This window comes from Carassius gibelio, chromosome B9 (assembly GCF_023724105.1).
Source record: "Carassius gibelio isolate Cgi1373 ecotype wild population from Czech Republic chromosome B9, carGib1.2-hapl.c, whole genome shotgun sequence".
Lineage (NCBI taxonomy): Eukaryota > Metazoa > Chordata > Actinopteri > Cypriniformes > Cyprinidae > Carassius > Carassius gibelio.
The window spans coordinates 25101339-25127303 of NC_068404.1; the positions used below are offsets into that span (position 1 = coordinate 25101339).

General features: G+C 33.5%; 1 protein-coding gene across 3 annotated transcripts in view; it reads left to right on the forward strand.

The window, feature by feature from the left end:
- LOC127965048 (double-stranded RNA-specific editase 1) overlaps positions 1 to 25965 on the forward strand; it is a 155442-nt gene that overhangs the window by 51901 nt on the left and 77576 nt on the right. For all 3 annotated transcript variants that reach the window (XM_052565592.1, XM_052565591.1, XM_052565593.1), the window contains one exon: positions 1864 to 1945. The gene's annotated coding sequence lies outside the window, so the exon portion shown is untranslated. The remainder of the gene's footprint in view (positions 1 to 1863; positions 1946 to 25965) is intronic.

The following is a 25965-nucleotide window of genomic DNA, read 5'->3' on the forward strand; positions in this document are numbered from 1 at the left end:
ATGGTGTTCTTTTTCTAAACAAATTAATATTAAATGTATCGGGGTGTGTATATATATATATATATATATATATATATATATATATATATATATATATATATAAAATATTATAATTTCCTATAATGTTACATTTTCATTTGTTTTTATCTAGTACACAAAGTTAATATTTAACACAAAACACAAAATTATTGTCGCTCTTTTATACTGTACATTTTTTTTTTTTTTGCATCACTAATTGTAATTACTTATGTGGAACACGCTGGATGCAAACCATGGGATCATTTTTATTTATTCACTTTTTTTAATCTTGGTCTAACTAGTATTAGTTTTAACTCTAAATTAGTGATAATTTAGTAAATAGCAAGTAACCAAGCATACATTCTCATACTCTCAAACATACATCTCATATTCTACATCAATATTCAGCGATTATTATTATACGAATATTCAATATTTCTCACATTATCACAGTTTATTCACTATGGTTTACAAAATGGTAATAAAATCTGTGGCATAACAAATTAATCTTGAAAGTGTCAGATAAATTTGATAAAAAAATGTATTGATTATAATCAAGCAAAAATGGTTAGGTGTTACTAGTTTAAAAAAAAATAAAAAATCTGTTGTCTGAATAATTTTGGGATTGACTGTGTGTATATATACTTGTATGTATATGTGTATATTTGCCCAGTCCTAATTGAAGTATTACACTGCCACACAATTGGTCATTGAATAAATCTTATGTTGAGAAAACACATCCACCAGTGAAAAAGAGCTATTATTATGTTTGTGAAAGGAGGTTTATTTACTGTCTCCATACACCTTTCTTTCTCTTTCCTGAGCCGCCTAATTGAAGTATGTTGTCACTCTCCTTTGGCGGGATATGCTTTCTATTTTTAGAGCTTCATTTCAGGGCGGCAGTGATGTCATCTGTTCTCAAACCTCTACTATTGAGTTTTCTTTCCTTAGCTCTCAGGGCTGTATTTACGATAACAAAGAGGGGCAGTCACTCTTTTGACAGCCTTTTACTTTACGCCACAGATGAACTCTGAATACAGTCTGAGGCCTTCATAGATTGCAGTCTGCTTTGTAAAACACCATCTCATGCCAACAAGTCGACTGCCAAGAAGAGCTCAACCTTGATGCTTATGCAATGACATCAGTGAGATAAAATTTTCAAAACATGCCCTAGTTAGTGCCACTTGAAAGATACCACCCGCCGTTTGTTAGTCTGCTTGATTTAAAAAAATACAATATTTATCAAGATTAATGTTATAAGATAATCTAGGAACCATTTCGTCAGCCACTTATTATTATTTTCTTTTAAATCTTATTTTGCCTAAACTTCAGAATAGTAGTTTATCAAGGTTTCCATAGAGACGTTTCTTGAGCAGCAAATCAGCATTTGAGAATTGAGTCATGATGCTGAAAAATTCAGCTTTACATCACCGGAATAAACTACCTTTGATAAAGATATTCCAATAGAAAATAGTTATTTGGATTTTAATAATATTTCACAATATTGCTCTTTTTTTTATCAAATACATGCCGTTTTTATTATTAAACGCTTTCAAAAACTTGACAAATTTGTAGTTGTTCTTGTGTATGTGTCTGTGTGTGTCTATAATGTAAGGAAACCGAAACTTCCCGGGTGTATGTGGAAGCAGAGAGGAGGTGTTTAAACAGTGATTAAGTGTAGATGAAGTATAAAACGTGTGACAGCTGGGTTTGGGGGAATTCTCCATTTATGGTGCTCATTTCTCTCACAGATTCCCCTCTGTTTAGATTTGCTCTTAGTATCAGGATCGGTAGAGAGAACTGCTTTAGTTGTGGCCTGATGTTTTATTCCTCTTTGTGTTTCAGGAAGAAGTGGACACTCGCAGCAGGAAGATCTTGTTCAAGGCTATAAGAGTTTGGAGCAACATCCGCTGCTTTATAATAGCAGGTAAGTGACTCTGCAGTGAAACGCACTCAAACACAGAGGCTGTGCATGCAGGGAAAACAAAAGAAAGGTAGAAGACGGATGGTAAGGTGCAGCAAATGAAATCCTGCGCAAAACAAACTGTTGATGATGTGTAGGGTTTCTCCGAGGCCTTCATCAGAACTGTAGCGATGCATGGAGTTGTGACCATTGCAGTGTGTTTTTCTCCATTTTCATGATCTGTCCGTTCAACAGTGAGACTGTCAAGGCAGATCTTTTAGTGTCTGCTGACATCAGCAGCAAATATGTGTTCACATATGTGAATCGCTTCAGAATATCTGTTTTGCTGAAAGTCATTCATGGATCGTTGACATTATGGTTCAGTTGTTTGCAGAAATCCTTATGTTCCTTTTTGGCAAGATTTTTTAGTTTCTTTTGCTCACCAAGGCTGCATAAAAAAAACAGCTAAAACTGTAATATTGTGAAATATTATTAAAAAAAATAAGGGTTTTCTACTTTAATATTTTATTGGTGACATTTTAGTATGGTGACCAATTCTCACTATTAACTTAGTTGCTTATTAGCATGCCGATTATATTTGCTGTTTATCAGTGCTTATAAAGCACATATTCTGCGTGACCATAATCCAACATTCACTTAAAAACTACCTTACTAGCTAATAATAAGCATCAAATTATTTTATTGAAGCAAAATAGTTAATTGTTTGTTAATAGCAAGAATTGGACCTAAAAATGAAGTTTGACCATTTTATTAAATGTAATTTTTATGTAAGTTTTTTTTTTTTTTTTAGATTCACGTATCTTTGTTGAACAGTATTAATTTCTTAAATGAAAAAAAAATAAAAAAACTATGCCTTGATTTCTCTTTTATGGACAGAACCATTGCTAAATTTCCTTTATTTTATTTTTTTTTATACATCACCCAGTAGGTCCTCGGATTCAAACTGTTGAAGAGCAATGGAAAATTGCGTATATTTCTCTTGGTAATATGACCCAGCTTTTTAAGAATTGAAGAGTTGCATTAATTTATTTAACAAAGGAGATATGAATATAGCCTTTGTGATAGGTTTCCATGACTTTGCCAGAAGAGACATACGGCAGCCTCGGAGATGAAATTACACAGGCCTGGATTCATTTACCTCTCACTTTTCAACTCTGATGAAGTGCGTCAAGTTCTGTCATTGACGCCAGTTACCATGCAGACACTATTCACTTAAAGGCTGGATAATGACACTGATTTACTATTTATTTCAGTTTGAAAAAATGCCTTGTGTTATTTAATCACTTTTCCTCTCACATCTGCATAAACCTTTGGCTGTTACAGGTTACTGCACAAAGCTAATTCAATGACACCCATGACAGAATACAGTACTTTCAGATTAGGAGTAAGTAGCATATTGAAAAGCTGCCTGAAAAAAAAATTACCCACTAGGACACAATTTTATTTTCAGTGAGATTGTCATGATGATATTTCTAGTGGGCGTAATTTTGCAAAACTGGAAGACACATGCTACGAATATTTAGCAGATATTTTAATTTGCCCTAAAAGGCTTGGATTAACCGATCAATCTTGGGAAGTCAAGAATCAATTCCAGATAATTCAAAGAAAGAAATCGTAATACACTTTCATTAGCAGCGCTCTTAAAAGCGGTTCAGCATTTACTGTGTCCTCTCAGGTCTTACATCATTTTGTTGCTATTTTAAGGCGATTAATAGAGCAGGGTCTTTTGGTTCCTTCTGTCAAAGTCAAAACCGGAGCTGATTTTATTATGATCCGCTCTGCATCTCGCCACGGAGCCTGTCAGATTTGAGGGAGTTCACCGTGTTCGTTCAGGCGGATGGGAATGGCTGTTCAAAGCTGCCATTGTTTGAGAGCTGTTTCTACACTCTCGGTGCTTGTTGCAGAAGCTTAACAAAACCTTGGGGCTTTGCACGTCCCTGGTGAAAAGCGCCTCTTGTTTTTAGAAGTAAGCCATCTAAAGACATGGGTGCCTGGGGTCTGGAGCCTCCTGTGATTCTGGGTCCTTCGAGGTTTCTTTCATTTGCTTTGAGGAATTAAGTGTCTTACAGAACGACAGTCTTAAGACAGCGGCGCGGGCTCGTGGGAGCAGCGGGGCGGAGAGAGCCGCTCTGCAGGTGATGCCTGAGACGAGCTGAGATCTCTAATCAAGGGCATTCACTCTTCACCGCTAAATAAGATTAATGAAAGCGTCTAATCTCTCTCTTCTTCTGTCTCATTCTCAGCGTCCCACACAGAGGTGGGTGCTGTTACTAAACATACATGTATATCATGGTATGAGTAATTTTATATCACAGCCGCAGTATTTATCACAGTGTAGTTTTTCCTCCAAAAATTTTTTATTTATTGAACAGCAATATATTATTATAGCAGTGCCTGTGAATTCAATATTTCATCTTATTTTATTAGTTTGTATTTATACATTGCACAATATGTTGGTACCATACTGGGTTTAGCCAATACAGTTTTTTTTTTCTTATATACAAAAATAAAATTTTGTTTAAATTCAATTATTTATGTTTATACAGCAATATACGTTTGCGAATATTGAATATTTAGTTTTAAATGTAATTTTTATTAATATACATATATACACACACACACACACAATTTTATATATATATATATATATATATATATATATATATATATATATATATATATATATATATATACACACACTGTATATACTGTATATATGTATATATAATTTCCTATAATGTTACATTTTCATTATGTAGTGCACAAAGTTAATATTTAACACAAAACACAAAATTATTGTCCATCTTTCATACTGTATATTTATTTTTATTTTTTTTATTTTGCATCTCTAATTGTAATTACTTATGTGGAACACGCTGGATGCAAACCATGGGATCATTTTTATTTATTCACTTTTTTAAATCTTGGTCTAACTAGTATTAGTTTTAACTCTAAATTAGTGATAATTTAGTAAATAGCAAGTAACCAAGCATACATTCTCATACTCTCAAACATACATCTCATATTCTACATCAATATTCAGTGATTATGCAGACATTTTGTCTTACAAACACCACTTACAAAGTTTTCTGTCTTCTTTACTCATTTAGGATGGCCCCTGCTCTTTATTTAAGCCATGTTTTTGAATAGTCCCTCAATAGAAGTTAAACATTTGATGTTTCTCCATGTGATCTTCAGTCTTCTCTTTATCTGCTTTCTCCAGGTTGCTCCTTTACTTACTATATTTCGCACAGATTACATCCATTCTCCTTGTTTCATGCATTACAGAACACATGGGAAGGAATGAAAACCTGAAGGCAGTGATGCTTTTTCAGGTCTGATCTTTATTTCTGTCATCCATCGGTTCAGAGGGGGAGGATCTGCAATGACCTTTTCAAATAACTGTCCCATGATGATGAATAAATGTGTAGAAACATGGATTTCGATCTGGCTCATGCTGTGGCCCGATCCTGTTCTAGATCGGATAAAGAACATTTTTGCTCAAGTCTGAGATTTATACAACTTATTTAGTTGGGCTGTGACTGATCAGAGATAAATATATTGTCGCTCCCTGTAGACCTTATCATAAATCTACACAACTGCTTTCCAAAATTCTCATCTGAGAGCTTTTGGAAGAAGTTCTGCACAGATTTCCAATGATCCGATACCTGGATCAGAACCACAACAGCCCGATCACTAAAGAAAGCAACCGTGTGGTTCAGGGTTTTCATATCCTATCTGCTTTCTTCAGACAGTAAGTCAGCCCCGCTACACTCTCTAACAGTGTATAGATTTGCAGAGCTCAGTGTTTTGTAGTTCACTTTAAATATATTGTGTATTGACCCGCTATTTTATTGTTAAATAGTAAATGGAAGACAATATATATATTTATTTTTTAATAAATTATAAATAAATAATTAATTTAAACAAATCAGTCAGTCATTTTATGTTAATAAATTTAGGCATTACAACATTTAGTTATTTTTTTTTAAATATATTATTTATTTATTTATTGTAATTTAGAGTAAAGAAATGTACATTTGCCGATATTAAATATTTAACTTTAAATTATTATAACTTTTTTTTTAATTGAACTTCCCATAATTGTACTTTGTTTAAATTAATATTGTTAAAATTAATAATCTCCTTGCAAAATGAATATCTATCAACGATTCTGACTTTTTTAAAAAAAAAATGTATTTAATTTCATTACATTTCACTATAAATCCGAAATTGGCGAAAGTTTTTGTGCATTCCTAACTGTAATTAAACACAACCCATGGATATATATATATTTTTTAAGTCCTGACTTTGTGTTACTAGTTTTCAATAGGTCCAACTCTGTATTGGCTGATGAGTCACATTAGTTGCCAAAATCAAGTATCGAAATGCAAGTTTATGATGATAATGATATGTATCCAGTAAGAGCTGATGCATTTATTATTCACTGATACTGATCTAACAAAAATAAAAAATAAATTGGCTGATATGGTATTAATATACCATGCATCCTCCTGTTTCAGTTAGATGCATTATGTAAGTCCTGATTTGATTATATAATTCACTCTGAGCTTCACAGTTCATTCAAACACAAGTTCACTTCTTTCTTTTTTTATTGCAAGTACTTTTTGGCTGCGAATCAGGATTTTATATGATTCATCTCTGTGCTGGTTGGTTCAAAGAGGGTTTTTTTTAATGCATAAAGAGGAAATGAATGGGGAAAATGCTTTGGGAACCAAGACTATTTGGCTCTCATTGATGTGTGCCCTACCAGTCGCTGACATCAATATTGTTTCTGCCGCCCTGTTCGCTGGCCTCCCGCTCCTCCTCACTATTGATGGATGACCCCGTGCATAAAGAGGCGCAGGACCGCAGTGCAGTGTCATGCGTTTTGCCGTTTCAAATGCAGATCTGGGACTTCTGCAGCAGCTAACCGAATCGAAGAGAGATAAATCTCCTTGTGCATGTGTCTTACATGTAAAACAGCAATACATCTTTTCACAATGATATTAAAATCTCTCTTTTATTTCATATGTGGGTAGTGAGGCATTAAATTCTATAATGGTTCAGTACTTTATATATGTCAAAACTGGCAATGTGGAATAAAGCGTTCATTGATCATTTTCATGGGGAATGGCTTCTCGCTGTGCGATACAGGTCGAGAATAGAAGAGGGTTGCAGATCTTCACAGTTTGAGGTCTACATGTTCTTAACTCAATCGGAGCAGGGTTTTTTTTTTATAATTTTTTTTATTTGCTTTGTGCACAAACTTTATTTATTTTAATACAGTCATGTTAAAATATTTCTGAACTGCACACTTTTTTTTTTTTTACAGGATGCGTACAAGCTATTTTCTGTTAAAGGAAAACAACAGCAATGGAAATTTAAAGTTAAGCTTTTCAGAAAGAAAGCATTGACTGAATTTGACTAAAATACTACTAATTAATATACTATTCATTAATATAATTTTACTAATCACTTTATAAAAATTTTTTTATACATGCATATTTATTTATTAACGAACAATCTGTATATCATTTTCTGTCTGTGTGTCTGTTTATATATTAGTAAGTAAATATAATATAAATCTAAGCGTATATTAGTTATTAAATAGCTATTTATTTACTAACTGATATTCTGGATATCAGTTTATTTTATATATACAATACATTTTTAATTAATATTATTATTATATATTTCAGAAATTTAATTAAAAAAGTAACTGTTTTATTAATAGAAGTGCTAGTGAAATGTTATTATTTTCCACTATTTTGAATAATAATAAAGCGAAAATTACAAAATAAAACAAATGAAAATATTCTAAATAAATAGTGAACAAAATAAACGTAAATACATTTTTATATTAGTTAGTAAATATTTATTAATTTACTAATTAGCTAATGTTCTGGATATTAATGTGTTTTATATATACAAAACTTTTTTTAATTTAATATTTTATTCATTATATTTTTATTTTAATAAATAAATATAGATTTCATAAATAATTTAATCCAAAAAACAGTTTTATTAATAGAAGTAGCAGTGCAATGTTTACATTTTTTACTTTTTTTGAAGAACAGTAAAGTGACCAAATCTAGGAAATAGCACAAATGAAAATATTGTAAATATGTGGTGAATAAGAGAAATAAATAAAAACATCAAAACAATCTTTGCACTAACAGTTTTCAAGACTTTATTTGTTAGAGAAATATACAGCAGTGGGTGAGCAAGCTTTGAACTTGATTCTCTGTTGTTCTCAAACTATCTTTATTGGCATAGATGGATATATACAAACTGGGTGGCCAATATCTGAAGTGCAAATGACTCCATATTTAATTGTCTGAATTGTAGCCACGCTGACATTCTGCTGCAAAAATGAGTGGTGTGATGATGGAATTTAATTATGTATTTTTTTTTTCTTTAGCATCATTTATTTTCATCATGGGCGTGACATATGGGAGGTCTCTGGGTTCAGTGTGTTGACGTGGAGTGTGAGTTCATTATTGAATTTGCTGTCAATGTAAATAAGTGCAGTGTCGTCTTCTGGTTTCCCATAACACAGATCAGAGCTGAAGCCCTGGAGGTTCGGATCTGTCCTGATAACGCTCCACCTCTGCAGACTCGTCAATAGTGCCAATTATTGTAGACGTGTGTGATTTTTTGTCATGTGGCTCGGGTAGTCAAAGTAAAACCCAATACATGTCCTGTCTGGCACGTTAACCATCCGAGGGCCTCTGTTTTAATCAAAAGTCTGCCAGATAGTCCTCCGTTTGTTATTTAAGGCCTTTGACAGAGTTTTAATAAAGCTCTAAATGTATCTCATATCAATAAAGTGTGGATTTTGGGAAAGAGGCTTGTTGAATCAGTTGCTGTAAAAACATTTTTTTTCTTTTTTCTGTTTGGCTGAGAAGTCGCATGCTGTCAGTGATATTGCAGATCTTTACCCGGGGACCCAGCTTCTACGGAGCGTGGTCTTATCTGGAATATTCAGTGCAGATGTGTTAGACGACATGAACGCTATGGTTTTCTGAAGCGGCGGTGGTACAGTATCTGATCTGTGCTGGAGCAGAGTGCTTGATTGGAATTCAGAGCTCTGTGTTTCCATGCACATTTAATTTGTGCAAAATTCTAATATCACAAAAACAATATGCCAGTAAATAGCAGAGTGGAAGTTGTATCCACTGGGGAAGTCACTCTGGCTCTATTATTAAATATTATGAATGACTTGCAGTTTAGAATTTTTCAGTGGCATAACTTTAAAATGATTTTTTGGAATTTGTTCAGTGTATTTATCATTTTTATTGTTCTTTTTTTTTTAGAAAGTAATTACTTTATTCAGCAAGCATGCATTTAATAGATCAGAAGTGAAAATAAAGGTTTCTGTTTCAAATAGATCTGAAAATGCTGAAAATTCAGCTTTGCATCTCAAGAATAAATTACATTTAAAAATATATTCAAATAGAAAACCTTTTTTTATTTTTATTAAACTGTTCCACAGTTTTTTTTTTCACTATATGTTATATCAAATAAACTTTGCCTTTGAAAATAAAAATAAATGAAAAAAATTTAACAGTAGTGTGTATTTCTTTTCGGACGCTTAATTTTTTCTACCCATTTTAAACTTGAGATCAAACTTGCTATTATCTATTACCTAGTATCTGTTATATAGTAAAAAGTGCTTTCCCTTTAAGGGTATTTTATACCACAAACATAAAAAGTCCCTCCTGTACCTGTATTGAAGTTAGGATGCTTAAAGTAATTTAGTAGCATTTAAACCATTTCTATTTGTTTTTAGTGTGCTCTTTTATTTACTTTTTTAAACAATATACCATGATTTATTATATCAGTCATTTATTGGTTTTCAGGATTAACTTAAAAGGAATGGTCGGCTTCTCAGTACTGGCCAAACTTTAAGTGTTGGTATTTTGTATGTGTCATGGCAATTTTCCATTTTAATAAAGGTGTTGAATATGTATTTTCCTGCAGGAAAAAGTCTGCATTCATACAGTCATTCAGGGTTGGCTGTAAATTGCAACAATGAGGAAACACCCAAACGTAACATTTATACCTTCATCTAATGCGGATGCTTTGATCTCTTTCAGTCATAATGCATATTCAACATATATGTCCATTTAAGGTGCCTAAATATGCCCTCCAGATGTGTTTCTAAGAATTTAATGAAATCATTTTCTAAGTAGCCAAGACGTCTATAAGAAGCTAAAATAACTCTTTCACATTTGTTATATTCACTCACACAAATAGATTCCAGTTATCTCTCAGCTCATCAAAAACTCAGACAATCTTTAATACAGTGAACCAAATAATATAAATATTTCAGATAGAAATAAAATTTCCTCCACAGTATGCCTTCTTTGTTTTTCCCTTTTTTATTATAAATTTGTAAAACATTTGGAAGTAGGCTACTAGCTATTAATGCTATCATTGTCATTCTAACTTTGATTTAGCCATTTATTCTTAGGAAAGAAGCTCAGGTGCAGCATGCTGGTTTCACATCTGTGCACTAAATGAAATCACCATGTCTGGTTTGTGAGGGTTATGGGGCACATATGTGTGTGATGGTATGGGGCTGGAGATGACCCAGAGCTGTTTAGACTGCCCTCTGACCCACAATGCCGTCAGCCTCTGAATCAGCCCTTTCCTGGTCGGTGGGCAGACTGTACGTGGCATTAAACATCAAAGCCGCAGGTCGGCAGAAGTCATGTCCTCTAAGCTGAGAAGAGATCCCGGCTGTGTCTCACGAGGGCCTGAAGACGTTCACTCAAGAGGGTAAAGGGGTTCGGTTCTGGATTAAGTAAATCATAACCCTTCCTCTTCCAAACCGACTTTGATTCAAACCATATTTTATCTTGGCGACTTATAAATATGTTTGGCAAAACATTAATTTAAGGCCCTGTTTGTAAAGTCAGGCTTTATCTTAATCCTTTTATGCTTCTGAACTGTCTAACTGACTGAAAATGTGATTTGTCCAAAACGTTCATTTATCGCTGCCGTCTTATTGTCAGTGGGATTTTCCGGTACTTTTTTTTGTTCTAAAGGTCATTTTTGTCCTTAACACAGCAATAATTGCATGAGGCCACCCTCTCCCTGAAGGCCAGAAATGTATTGGCCTCTTTTTTTTGGGGGGGATGACTTGAATTGAAGTGATTTGGCACAATTGTATGTGTTGAGGATGAGCAAAAATGGGATCAGCAATAAAGAATACATTTTTTTTATGAGATAAATGACTTCTGTCAGAACCAACAAAACAAATAAAGCGTTTATGTTGCTTTAAAAAGGTTTTCATAGCTCCAGGATTCAGCACAGCATCATTTATGTTTTCCTTTGGGTGCTAATTATGTCTGTGTTCGTCTCGGAACCTTTTATTTTATGTAATTATTTAACAATAATAATAAAATTTTAGAAATCAGAGAATTAATTAATAATAATAATAATAATAATAATCATAATAATAATAATAATAATAATAATAATAATAATAAACCAACAATAAAACATGTTATTGTATTTTGATTTTATTTTTAATTTAGTTTCTTTTTACCCCCCACATCAGCCAATTTTTAATGTTTTGTTTTATTTTGCGTTGTTATTATTATTAGTATTAATTAACTAGTACTAATAGTACTAATATTATTAATCCTTGTTGTTTTTGTTTGTTTGTTTATTTACCCTCCACATCATTCTGTCAGACGTTCATGCGTGCAGACAGTTTTTATGAAGTTAGATATCTCACAGTAGCTCTAAATTAACTTCTCCTCCCTTAAATCGGCCGTGCAAATGAACAGCTGTTTCGTTCACACCATTGCTGTACAGAAACGCATCAGATTGTGAATGCCCACGCTTGCTTGTTTGTAATCAGTAACGCCTCTATATAAGCTGAATAGCAATGCATTCTGCCGCAGTGATTTGATCAGGCCGTTCACAGTGAGATGCTGGATGGAGGAAACGTAAATACAGGCTGAGCAGATGAATGTGTCGGTGTCTGCGCAGTCAGTGTCCTCTCTGCACCTGCAGCCTGGAGGGATTCAGCATCAGCATGCCCTCTAACTTAGCTCTGCCTGTTGTGGGGTTTTCAAAGCAGTGTAACAACCCGTAGGAGTTAGTTGGAAAATTAAGAACTTTGGAAAAGCTGTATGTATCTCTTATGTTTCCGACACACTGATGTTATTATCTGGGGGGGCAGGTATGTTTAAGATGTGTTTGTTTAGGATTTCTTGTCTTATTCGAACATTGAGTTTGATTGGGAGATATCGGGATTCTCCCAGTAGGCTTTAATTTGACTACAATTGACAGAAATCAGTGAAGACAGTTTTGTGAGAGAGAATTTAAGTATGAGCATTAGCACAAACAAAAACTCCCTGACAAACAGATTTCTCACAGATTAAACCATTTTCTTGTCAATATTTATTTAATTACTTGCTCGTAAATATTTATTTTTATTTACATATTTATTTACTTGACGTTTTTACTTGTATAAAGATTTATTTACTTATTTAAATTATATTACTTATTCTTTACATAATTACTTACTGACTTATTTACTTAAATATTTTATTTCCCTTATAACATAAGTCAATAAATGTCTATTTGTGTTCAATTGTATATAATAAAAATACCATTTAATTTAAGACTTACTTTAGACACTTTACCCTAAAAAAAAAAAAAATTTAATGCACAGTTTGTTTCTTTTGTATCTTTGTTTCCTTTGTGTTTGTCCTTTGCTTTTCTATTGAGGATTGTGAAATTTCGCTTATTTACAGAAAATGTGTATTTGATAAATCACTAAGTTTAAATGAATCAGTCATAAATTCTTGGTCATATGGCCCACTCATAATTGTGATCACAATATTGACCAAAATAATCATGTTTCTGATTTTTGGCGTAATAGAGCAGCACTAATAGATGGATATATGGATGGATAGATAGATATATGATAGATAATTTACTTTCATTTCATTATAATTAATTTACTTGATGCGCTACACTTGTTTAAAAGGATTGTTGGTTTAATCTCTGTTGATAATTGTTGCTTAATTTACTGTCCTATATTGTTTATCGAAGAATTAGTTTGAGGGATTGTTGATACTGTAGTTTTAAGTCCAGCACATGTTGGTCTTAGCAGGGGCTCTGGTCCTGATTGTGTTTTTGGGTTGGACTCATCTCTTGTCTCGATGGCCTGATTCCATCATAGCTGTGGGCCATATGGCTCAGTCATGTTTTCCGTCTGTGCGGCGGGCGATAGTTTCCACTGCCATTTCTGCATCACCCCGTCCATCATATATTGATCAGAGTGCAATTAATGAGTCTGTGAAACCCAGACGGATCACATGCGACGCGGCGGACGGGGAAATTAGCGTGTCATCTTGCATAATAATAGCATTATCTTACCTTGTGTGCTGTACATTTAGACTTCTGTCCATCTCTCAGCTGCTTGTGTGAAGATAAAAAGCACGATTCTAGCCTGTAGTGGTAGCCAACTGAATTTTATGGTGAACTATCCCTTTAAGAGTTGCGGTGCAGTATTAATCAGCGTGTCTTACTCACTGAATTAGGGGAACAGCATGCAGATGTTTTGGAGGCAGAGAGGATCAGGGCCGATCCGAGCGTGACCCAGTCAGGTGTATCTCTTACAACACAAAATCAGCTCACTCGCTCTCTCTTAGTGGCCTTATTCGTGTGTAACTGCTTTTTCCTGAGGAGATTAGCTAAATTTGAGTTGCATGGATATACTTGCATGGATATCCAAATCAAGCACTTCTGTGTTTCCCAGCACAACTTCAGTAAAAATTACAGTAAAATGACCCACTGTTTTTCAACTAACTCTCTGGGGTTCTGTGAGAAATCTCATTATTTTGCACCCTATTTCTCGTTTATTTAGATTTTGCTCGAGCACCATAACTAAAGAAGGATTTCTTGTTTTGTGGCCTGGCTGTTGCATTTTCATTATAGATGTGGACCAACTTTTGCCAACTTTATCGGTAAAATAACTACATAAATGCAATTATATAATAAATAATATAATAATTAGAAACTAAGAATACATGATGAATACAGTTTCTACTTAATATATATTAAAATATATTGTAAAATATTTATTACTTAATGAGTAAATAATTATTTTTTATTTAATAGTAAAAAACAAAACTAACATGTATAAATGATGCTGCATTTGGCGTACTGAACTTAATTCTAAGGTATAATTATTAAAAAGAAAAATAAATAAGTTTTTACTTATTCACTATTAAATGGTGTTAATAAATTTTCTTTATAGTCATAATATTTTTATTTATATAGTTACCTTTTTTATTCTTTTTTTTTCATCAAATTGTTATGCTAAACATGCAAGTTGTTTAAAAGGATAATTGGTTTATTGTTTATTTCACTATTTATTTCTACTATTTACTATAAGCATCCTAAATGGCTGCCTGGTGCACCTTTTGTTATACAGTAGATTTAGACCAACTTTCTGGGTAAAATAACTTGATTTTCAGGTTCTGCATCAGATATGACCCAATCATAATTCTTTCCTTTAATTATATACATAGTTATTTGCATGCATCCAGAGCGCGCGACCTTTCCACAACCTCATCATCTATTATAATAACCACAGATCCCAATCCCATCTAAATCAGTACATGAAATCACAGACGTCCAGTGTTAATAATAATTGTAGCTCAGACGTCATTTAGCAAACTAATCCTGTTTGAATAGTTCTATTCTCTCTCTAATAGTATTCCTTTAAGCTGATTTTACTTTGGCGTTTTATCTTATCTCCCTCAGAGAGCCAGAGAAGAGCATCCCAGAGGGGGCTGAGATCTGGAAATGTAGAGACAGGTTGATTTAATGTGTCTCATGCTGCCTTACAGAGACTGGGAATGGAAGACACTGTCACTGTAGCTGAACATCATCATTTCTGTCTCAGTCGATCCGTCTTACCCTCCTCCTCTTTGCAGTGACTTTGGTTGGAGGTCTGAATGTTAGTGCGGAGAGCACATTAATACAACATTACCCTCTATGGATTAAAGGCTGCATGGTTGGAAAGACATTTATTTCCCCCCCGACTCCCCCTTTTTGGATCAATGCAGCCAATTTTGAAAGTCTGCCACACGTCGCTGTAGAAAGCCAGCCAGTGTGCTGTTCTGCTTGATATGTTTTGTAGTTGTCCTCTTGTGGCAATTTCTCTGAACATAGAGTCGGTGCCGAATGAGTCCCGAGGCGTCCGCTGTTGCTCGCTCATTCGCAAGTAACAAGATGTCCTGTTTTGGAAACGAATAACCGTACGGATACTTTTGGTAGCCGCAGTAAGGCAAACCATCTGAATCTGTATATGTAACGAAGTATTAAACCACATTTTTGCACTGTAATTCAGTGCTCAGTAACAATGATAGCAACTGTGGAAGAGTTCGATAGGGATAAGGCTTTGTTGAATTATCAAAAATGTACTTTAACAGTAAAAATGTGTGCAATATTCCATGTTTTCAAAATGAAAAACTGTGAAGATGATGTAACTTTAAACGAATACATTTATTATTACTATTTTAAATGTCATATGCATGCTTGTTGCATGTTTTCTTTTTGAAAAAAGTATTTTTCACTATTTAGTATTTTCAATAAGAAAAAAATAGCAAAGAAACTTTATTTCAAATCTTACAATATTCTAGCAGACAATTTATTAGCAAAATTAATGTACAGTACTTGTTGCATCTTATTTATGAAAAATGACAAATGGAAAAATGGAAACAAAAAATATTCGATAGAAATAAACTTTGTCGATATTTTTCAATATTCATACTTAATTCAGTAATATATTTCTAGTAATTATTTGAAAAATGTAATATGGGAAAAATATTTATTTTGTATATTTAAATGTTCATTTTTTGGTCAGTATTTTCCAAAATAAACATGGCAAAGAAATGTTTACCTTTGTAGAAAGTAGTTAAATATAATTAAATAAAATGTGTATGTGATGCATGCTTGTTGCATATTTTGTTTTTAAAAATACAAATGAATTAAAAAAAAAACTTTATTTTTTTTTACTACAATTTTATTAACATTTTTGTTTTAATTTGTCAAGTATTTTTCTGTATTCAGCGTTTTTTTAAAGACAACTGCAGAGAAGTTCATAAATACATTTATATATCATATGCATGCTTGTTACATATTTTCATTTCATTTTTAAATCATAAGAAAGGTTTAGAACTTAAATCCTCTATAGTTGTCAGTCTTAAGCTTGGGGAAACACTCTTGTCTCATTTATTGGCAGATACCACTTGATTTAACAGTTTATTTCCAATGCAATTGAAACCATACATTTTAAAAATGTCTGAAAATGACCAAATACACCTTGGGGTCGCTGTATGTAGCAATCCAAGCATTTCACATCTGAGCTGCTTCAAACAGGGGCCCTCTGATGCAAAGGAAGTTGTTCATATCAGCACAACAAATCATACACCTCAAAAGAACCTCACTGGAAAGGAAATGGCTGCTTCCCATTGGTGCATGAATGGCTTACTATGAAGGTTTAAAGAAGTGGAGGTGAAAGAAGCCTCTCATGTCTCAGAGCAGCAGTCCGGCCGCGAGGTGGGTGTCCTCCTCAAGAGGATGAGCGTCCTATAGAGACCCATCATGCTCTGCTCTTCAGTACACCACTTCATTTTCTGAATAAGGGCAGAAAGCAAGGACGAGCAAGGATAGTTCAGCCAAGCGCCGAGTTATTTGACAGAATGCAGTCCTCAGCAGGAAAGCCAAGGCAATCTGTTTCTCAGGGACCTCTGTCAGCCCAATATAGCACAGAGCCAGATTTTCACATCTCTATATGCTGGACGCGCAGTCTATTCTTGATTTTTATTTTTGAGACTAATGCAGTATTTATAATGTAGTTTTCACTTAATGATATGGTCTGTTGCAATTCTGCCTGTGGGATCTAATCCATGTGCATTTATCTCCTGTGTTTCTATTTTTATGCCGAAATCTTTGAGGCAGTACACCAATTTTAAAGTGTGCTGCTGTTTAGTGTGTGAAGGCCAGTGTTTTCCTTAATGTTTCATGTGCATGACTAAGTTGTACCAGATGTGTGCTGTTTTCTTATAAAAAATCTTTATAAAGGTTTTATAGCAGAAATCTCTTACTTTGAAGAGTCCAGGGTTCTTGTAAACCAGAACGTTAGCACACAAGTGTCTGTTTTTGGTAAAAGTATAAAGTTCAGCCAAAAATATTTATATTATATTATATTATATACTTAAGCCCCAAAATGAAATAATTTTATCATATACTCTTGTCATTTCAAAACCTTTCCAAAAGAGATGCAAAGCACCATATATGTAGTCCACATTTTATGTTATATTCCAAATTCTCTGAAAACTTTAAAAGCTGAAAGATTGAATTTAAAATCTTAAAAAAAAACATGATTTTCAGTTTTCACATGTATTGAACATTTTCTTTAGGAACAAGATTCAAGTAAAAACAAAAACAAAAAAAGTTTCAGATGGTTTCTCTGCCAAAGTTATCATATGACTAAAGAAAATGTAGAATATAGCGTTATTATACTGCTTTTTTTGGCATCTTGAAATTCAACTGCTTTTGAATTTTATTATATAGAAAAGGCTGGCCATTCCTCAGCTTTTTATTTTGTGCTCCATAGAGAAAAACTACACAGGTTAAGAATGAATGGAGTAGAAGACAGAATTTTCATTTTTGGGACAAGTGTCTCTTTAATTCTGCATTTGCATGATTAAGTTGTGCCAGATGTGTGCTGTTGTCTTGCACAAAAACTCCATGAAGATTTTATAGCAGAAATCTCTTACTTTGAAGAGCCCAGTGTTCTCATATTAAGGCAGAATGTTAGCACAAAATTGTCTGTTTTTGTCAAAGAAATAGGATTTCTTCCTTGAAAACAACCACATTTTAAGGCATAGGGAAGTTATCATTCTTTCACTTTCATGTCCTTTCACTAACTTTCATGTGTCTAATTCCAAGTCCTCTGAAAACTGTCTGATGAGCATCAAAGTTGAATTCTAAATCTTGACAATCTTGCTATCCATCATCAGACTAAAGACTGTAGGTGAATGTGTTTCACACTGTTTCTATGACAAAGTTATCATACGACTTCAGAAAACCTTGACTAAAGTGAACAAGTCAAATTATAAATTGCATATAGTGCACTTTTTTTCTTGTGCTTGTTTTAGCACTTTGGAACTCAACAGATTTTGTTTCACAGAAGAAAGTCATGCAGATTTGTAAAGACATGAAGATGAGTAAATGACGACCGTATTTTATTTTCTGGTTCAAGTTTCTCTAAAAAATACGTCGTAGATTCATGGTTTCTCGAAGTGTTCTGGTGTCCATGAAGGATTAGTGGAAATGTGTCTGGTTCCTCTGCTGACTGTCTGAAAGCAGGTGCACTTTTATTCTTGTGTCAGCGAGTCGCTCAGTCCTGCTGAATCTCCACAGACGTCCTTGCGTGTAATAAAGGATTAATAGTTTGAGTCATGGCCCCATCTGCCGCTCTGCAGCGCTCAAGACTGTTTATCCAGCACAGCGTGACCTCGTGCTCTTTCACTGCAAGTACACACATTCTGAGATGTCAGGGTCTACACGCTGTGTTCAAGTCGCTCAATAATGGACTTCACTGAGTATTTGCCCATCAAAAGTGTGATTCCAAGTCATAGTTCGTGCCCAGTCCAAAGGGCACTGCAAACGGCGTAGAGAACAGTATGACACATCACAGGAAATGGAGAGGGAAAGCTACCTCTGTAGTACACAATTTGGCTAAAATAAATGCTGAACCTCAGATGTGATTTTTCATGCAGCTATTCACAGGTATAAATGGCAAAATAATAACCATTAGTCACACAACAGTTAAATAATAAACCAAATGAATCAAACCACATTTATTTTCATGTTAAACACTGCATCAGTTACTTATCACTAAACTGAAGTTTTTCTAAATTTGAGGATGTTGTAGTATTCTAATTTAATAATGATGATGATTAAATTAAATGTTATATTGTAGTTATGGTATTTAATAATATTTACAACATTTTTTTTTTTTTGGCATGTATTATAGAAATTGAATATTTAAATTATTTATATTTTACCATATGTTATATATGTGTGTGTGTGTGTGTGTGTGTCTGTGTGTATATATATATATATATATATATATATAATAGAAAAATTTATAATATATAATAAAGACAAATATTATAAAAATGTTCATATTAAACATTGCAGGAGTCACTCATCACTAAATTATAATGTATAATTAATTCATTTTTATGTTAAATTATATTATTGTTATATAATAATTAGAATACAATTTTAATTAACCAAATCTAAACAAAAATCTAATTACTTACATTTTGTCTGAATTTCATCTGGGCTGTAATGGCCTGTTTATGCAGGTAATTTCTAACAAAGCTCTTTAACGAAATGATCCACTGCTCAGTGTGTAGGGACCCTGTGATTCATCCAGTGAGTGTTTCTCGCTGTCATCTGGATCTGTGTCTCATGGGGAGGATTCGATATCGTCCTGAAGCCTGCGGTGCATGTGCTGGTCATGCTATACCTCATGTAGGTCAGTCATAAGCTGTGAGAGGTGAGCGATGACTGCTGGTAGACCGCCTGCACCATACGGTGCTTTGTTCAGATGAGCTATTTAATATGATCTGTGATTATGTATAAGATCTGCTCGGGAACAGTTGGTGGATTAAGCTTTGAGCGTTTTGTTGCATAGGGTTTGAAACATGAAGATTCAGCACCAGAGAGCAGGACCACAGTGAACGTAACAAAGTCCTGCATTTATCAGAAGACCTTGCATGATTAAATTCATTATCTCAGTTTCATCATGCATTAGCTGTTCTTTATTTTTTTTTTTAAATACATCCATATTTATTTTGATTTTTATGAAAAAAAAAAGGTAAATTGACTTAAAATTGACTTTAAATCTGAGTCTGTATCTCGCAATTTTGTTTATTCCGATTTATTTTTTCAGTGAGATATACACTTACAATTTTGAAAGATATAAAAATGCAGTTCTAAGGAGTGTCCACATTGTGAGAGATATGAAAAAAGTTGCAATTCTATTTTTTATTTTATTTATGGCAGAAACTAACAAAAAACATAACTGCGAGATGTAAACCGAATTAGGGGTGAAATCCCAAAATTGTGAGAAAAGCCACAATTACTTTTTTAATTCAGTGGTAGAAAATAAAAACAGAATTGCAAAATGTAAGCTTGGAATTATTATTATTATTATTTTTTTTTATTATTATTATTACAATGTAATTGCAAAATTAAACTAAAAGGTCAGGATTGTGAGATTTTTTTTTTTAATACTTTGTATTCCGAGGTGGAAACAAAGTTAGAATTGCAAGAAGTAATTTAAAGAAGCATTGCACATGCACAAAGAGATTCAGAATTGTAAGGTAAACAAGTGAGAATTGCGAACGTAACCTTGCAATTACGAGTTTATAACTCGACATTGTGAGATAAACGCAGTTCTGAGGAGAAAAGTCAGAATTATGAGAAACTCACTTGTAAGGGAAACAAAGTCAGAATTGTGTGATGAATAAAGACTCAATTCTCTTTTTTATTTTTATTCTGTGGTGGAAACTAGCTTCCATGGATTTCACTTTGTCCTGCGCACCAATACAGACTACTGTAAGAATGCTAGTAGAGGGCTGAGGACTTTGCCTCATTAATAGATTAATCCGTTGTGATTATTGTTTGTTGATTAATCCGTTTGAGCACAAATGCATTACATGATGATGTGAAGATGTGCTTGAACAGTTGAAGCTGTAGTGTGCACTGCATGTCACATCTCCACAGCGCTTGCTTGTAGAAGTGAAGCAGGCATGATGTAATCAGTGTTGATGTGTTTCTCTATAAATTAAGATTACTTTCACTGCCAACGCAGCAATTGTGTGTTAATGTACATGACAACAAGCACTGTTCTTCCATCTGTCTCTCTCTGTATCATCCCAATCGACAAGAGTGTGTGTGTTTGCTGAACACGCGGAGCTGAAATCTCCTATGTCAGGATGCAGTGGAAACCTATGCATTGGATTGAAATTTATGAATTAAGAAATGTCTGCAATGTATTTTCTATTCAGTTCAAATCATTTAAATATAATAGTGAAATTTCATAGACTCCATAGGGGACAAGTGTTGTTTTAGTATCACTGAGATACAATACAATAGTTTTTATTAATATTTAGAATGTTATTTATTTTCCAATTAATGTTTTATTAATTTTGTAGTGTTTTGTAATTTATATGAATATACTTTTTAATATTTGTATGTATTTTAATTTTAATTTTGTATATATTATTTTTACTACATTAAGTTAAACTAAATTAAAATAAGAAATGTTGCGTTGACAACTAGATTAGATTTAATTAATTACTTAACCTTAGATTTATTGTTAGGAAAATACCCCTACCCCACTTGCTTTTTGGAGTATTAATGTTGAATGAACACTGTTAATAACTAATTTTGAATCCTGTTGATTTTAAAAACTCTCTACTTTCAGGCAATATGCAGAAAACCTTCCACCTATGAGTATTTTATTAATATTAATATTAAATTCTATTTTTATTATATTTTGTTTATTATATTGTGTTGTACTATCAGCTCTCCTAATTAGCAGTCCACATTTACATTACTCAGTCCATGACAAAGTCTTCCCTAAATAAGTTTTATATATTCTCCATCTTGGCAAGTCTTTTTTATTAAAATTAATTTAAATTGATGTTAATTGTATTCATAAACCATTGCACTCAGAAGCTCTTTTGAGGAATAAATTAAAATGTCAGTCATTGTTCACTGAAAATCATCCCCTCTGTTGCTCTTCTCAAAACTTTTTTGCAGTTGACGGTAGCCATTGACTTCCATAGTATGGGAAAAATACTACGGAAGTCAGTGGCTACCATCAGCTGTTTGCTTACCACCATTGTTCAAAATATCTCCTTTTGTGTTCAGCTAAAGAAAGAAACTCGTGAGAATGAGTAAATGTCGGAATGTTTTCAGTCTCTTAAGTGAGATTCAGAGTGAACAATTATCAATTAACTAAATGGTAAAAATGTACTACATTTGGCTTTCCTTAAATGGAATACAGAAGCTCTGAATTCTGCTTTATGGTGTCCTTTGGGGTTTCATGGAAGACAGAAAATATTGGGGTCAGTAGAAGGTGACTATTATGATTGTTGAGTCTAGAGCAAAGTTACTGGGTGGTTTTTCTCCACATGGCGAGAGATGCCAAGCAAGGTCCTGTGAGGCGTACAAAAACTGCACTTTAGTTGCCAGCAGGATAAAATAAAGGTTTACCAAACTTGTGTTTATCCCAGTAATTTAGGGCAGAGAAGGCTTTGCAAGACCTGTGGCGTCTTCCTCACTGTGCAGTTCTTCAGTGCTCAGCTCCACAAGGGTTTATCCCTGATCAACCTCATTCTGCAGGAACTCTGTTAACTGGACTGACCCTCCAACTTTCAACATTCTCTCTTCATATCCGCTACTCAACACAATAACTGTCAAATGGCGAACTTACCCATGTAAGTTCTGCCGTTCTCCAGACTTGAGACAAACACAGTCCATATAATTGGCCCTTTTAATCTAGACCACAAAAAAGACATAAAAGAGTTTGAACGGAAGAACAAGCATGTCAAATCATTTTAATAGAAGATTATTTTCCTCAAGCCCATTTGCAAATGGTCTAAGTGTAGAGCGATAGCAAATTGCTCATATTATTCTCCTGATTATCTCCAACAGTGATTTCCTTTGTTCTAGCTTCTTTTAATCTTGCCCGTTTTGTGCCGATAAAAGTCCGATCCGACGAGCATGGAGAGTGCCAACACGACACGGGTGACCGAGAGAAAACGCAAGCGTAGTTATGGATCATATTTCAGCATTAGTTTTCCAGAACTGCTGTTGTGGTTTTAAAAATATGATTTATTACAGACAGGCTGAGCACAAGTAGTAATTCATTATGAGGATGGAGGTGATGAAGGGGGCAGGAAGTAGCCACTGCTTTGAAGTGCTACATTGCTTTTTCCTGGCAATGTGCTCTGTATTCTATTATATGAATGCTGTCTAGAGAAAATGCACCGGGGGTGTGCAAGACGGCAGAATTTTGAAAGTGACTTGGTTGCCTGAACAACTAGTCAACTAAGCATCTTAAGGGGATATTTCACTCAAAACTTATATATATATATATATATATATATATATATATATATATATATATATATATATATATATATATATATATATACTTATATATATACACACAAAAGTTTTTGTAAAAAAAAGCGTTTAGATTGACATTAGGGTAATTGAAAATATATATAATATAATTATATATATATAATTTTTTTTTTTTTTTTTTTTTTTGGAAAATATATAAAAAAAAAAAAGTTATTGATATTTAAACTGTTTTTTTTTTTTTTTTTTTTTTTTGAGTGCCAGGTTTGCTTGTTTGTTTTATTGGCCAAAATATCAATAAAAAAAGGACATTTAACTGAATAAAATTTTTTGTAATAATAATAATTAGTATGAGTATTGTTAAATACAAATTTTAAACAAAACCGTAAATATATGGCTATTGTAATAATACTATTTCTTTGTAAAATAAATTTTTAACAAAAATGGTACGTTTTTATGTCATTTTAATGTAAACCGTACAATTATAATGCTTATTATTAATATATCTTAATTTCTTCAAAAAACATTATAACAGTTAATTATAACAGTAAAAATAAATCATTATTTGTGTTCCATAAAAACAGGATTGAAAAGATAATGATGAAAAATATATTTTTTGGTTGACTGCCCTTTAAAGAAGGCCTTTGTAATTAGTTTGAATTAGACTCGTTTCTTAAGGGGGCCTTACATGTTACTTGTGTTTTTATTTATTTAATTGCTTATGCTTTCAGAGAAAGTTACATGAACTGTGATGGAATTAAATACTTTTTAAAAGTGTTTGCTTTTAGAAGTGAAGCTTGTTTTTGATATGGCAAGCATACTAATTAAAGCATGCTAATTGAAGTGCTACTTCTAAGAATATCACAACAACAACAAACTTAGAACTAATTTAAAGTTTGGGTGACATCACTAATCAGCTAGTTGCTTGTTAAATCACTAGTTTTGATCCTGACTCATCCCAAACATGTAGCAAACACTCCGATTGCCCAGAGTGTGGAAATTTGTCCTTGTACTAACCTGTTGGGCATTATCTATTAATATGCTGCCTGTGGTTCCACGCTAGTTTTCATTCAGGACCCTGTGACATAGTGAAAACACCCTGCAGATGCCCTGTCCTCAAGTGTCCTTCCATTCACTTCCTCCCGTTTATACAACCTGGACATACAAGCAGCATTCCTGACTCGAGAAATGATTAGAGTGGAAATACACTCAAGATCAAATTTAGGCAGATCCTGTCTTAGAAGGCCACGATGAGCATCTGCGGCACACAAGATGATTTAAGCACTATTCAGTCTGGATTAGTTGTCCAAATAGCAATTGAGTTGAAATTAAACATACATACGTGATCTCCTTAATTCAGATGCGATTGAGTTATATGTAGTGGATGGGAATTCAGCAGTATTGAAAACTGCTAATAAAACTGGAATAGAATATTGAAGTGCAGATAGAGAGATTTCCGTATTGCGCAATTCCGCAATTCCGTATTCATCTTACGAAGTTATGTTGCAGCCCTATGTAAAATTGCTTTAAATTACTTTTTTCCCAACATCAATCTACACTCCTTACACCATAATGACAAAGTAATTAACAGGTTATTTATATTCTTGCTAATTTTTTAAAGATAAAAAATCTTAAATGATTCCATTGCATAAGTAGAGATGTTCCGATACCCTTTTTCTCTTCCCGATACCGATTCCGATACCTGGGCTCAGGGTATCGGCCGATACCGAGTACTGATCCGATACCTGGGTGTGTATCTGTATATACAGCTGTATATACTACTAGCCCTGTGTAAATTGCTAGAATTCTTTTTATGGTGTGCTTCAGACAGATCCCTCAATAAAACATGAACAAATACATGGTGAACTACTGTATTTATTACAGTATTTTTATTATCTAACATGAATTTGACAGTATTATTTATTTTCATATGCAAAAAAGAACTTCAAATGCAGCCAAAAATCTAACACCGCAAACTAAAAAAGGTATTTAAGTTTTACAATATAACTGTATAAAAAAACTGCAACAAATAAGTCTAGGAATATAAAAAAAGATCTATTAATCAGATAATCTCTTTACAACAAAACAAGTAAAAAACAAGCAACCATCTAGGCATAATTATTATTATTATAGAGACGTATTATTATTACTGTAGGCTACAACAGTAGCTTTATATATTGTCAATTTACTCATGTAAACCAAACATTTATTTTAATGGGCTGCCATGAAGATCTTTGAGTGTCTGTGTTTATGATATGACAGTATTCTCAAATGAAACGGTAAATTCTCATGAAGTGACGGTTTATGCGTTCGTGTCCTCATGACACACAGCAGAGACTACAAAACAGCGAGCTCTCGCGCATCTGTACCAGTCACCCACAGAGATGTAGATTTTGCGGGAGTAATATTTAAATAGTATTTTGCAGTTTAATATTCACAGACACTAGTATATATTCGGCTACTGTCTGGAGCCCTGCGCTTTGACTTACACGGAAGCGACTGAACGCAGCTGCCGGTACTGAATATACTTGAGAGTCTGTAACTACCGGTACTACAGAGACATACTGCTAACCACTGATCTATAATATAGAAGCGGCTTCACTGTCTTTTGGCAGTTTAGAATGTGATGAGTGATCCAGTCATATATAGATCAGGGCTGCTAACGCGTTTTCATTTCTTCTTCGCTGCTCTAAACAGGGGTTGCTTGTGGCAACACAGCACAACTTCCTGTGTTTTCAATGCATTTTGAGCAGCGAAGAAGAACCGTGCAGCAGTTAGGCAAAGCTTGCGGTCATAACTAGGTATTT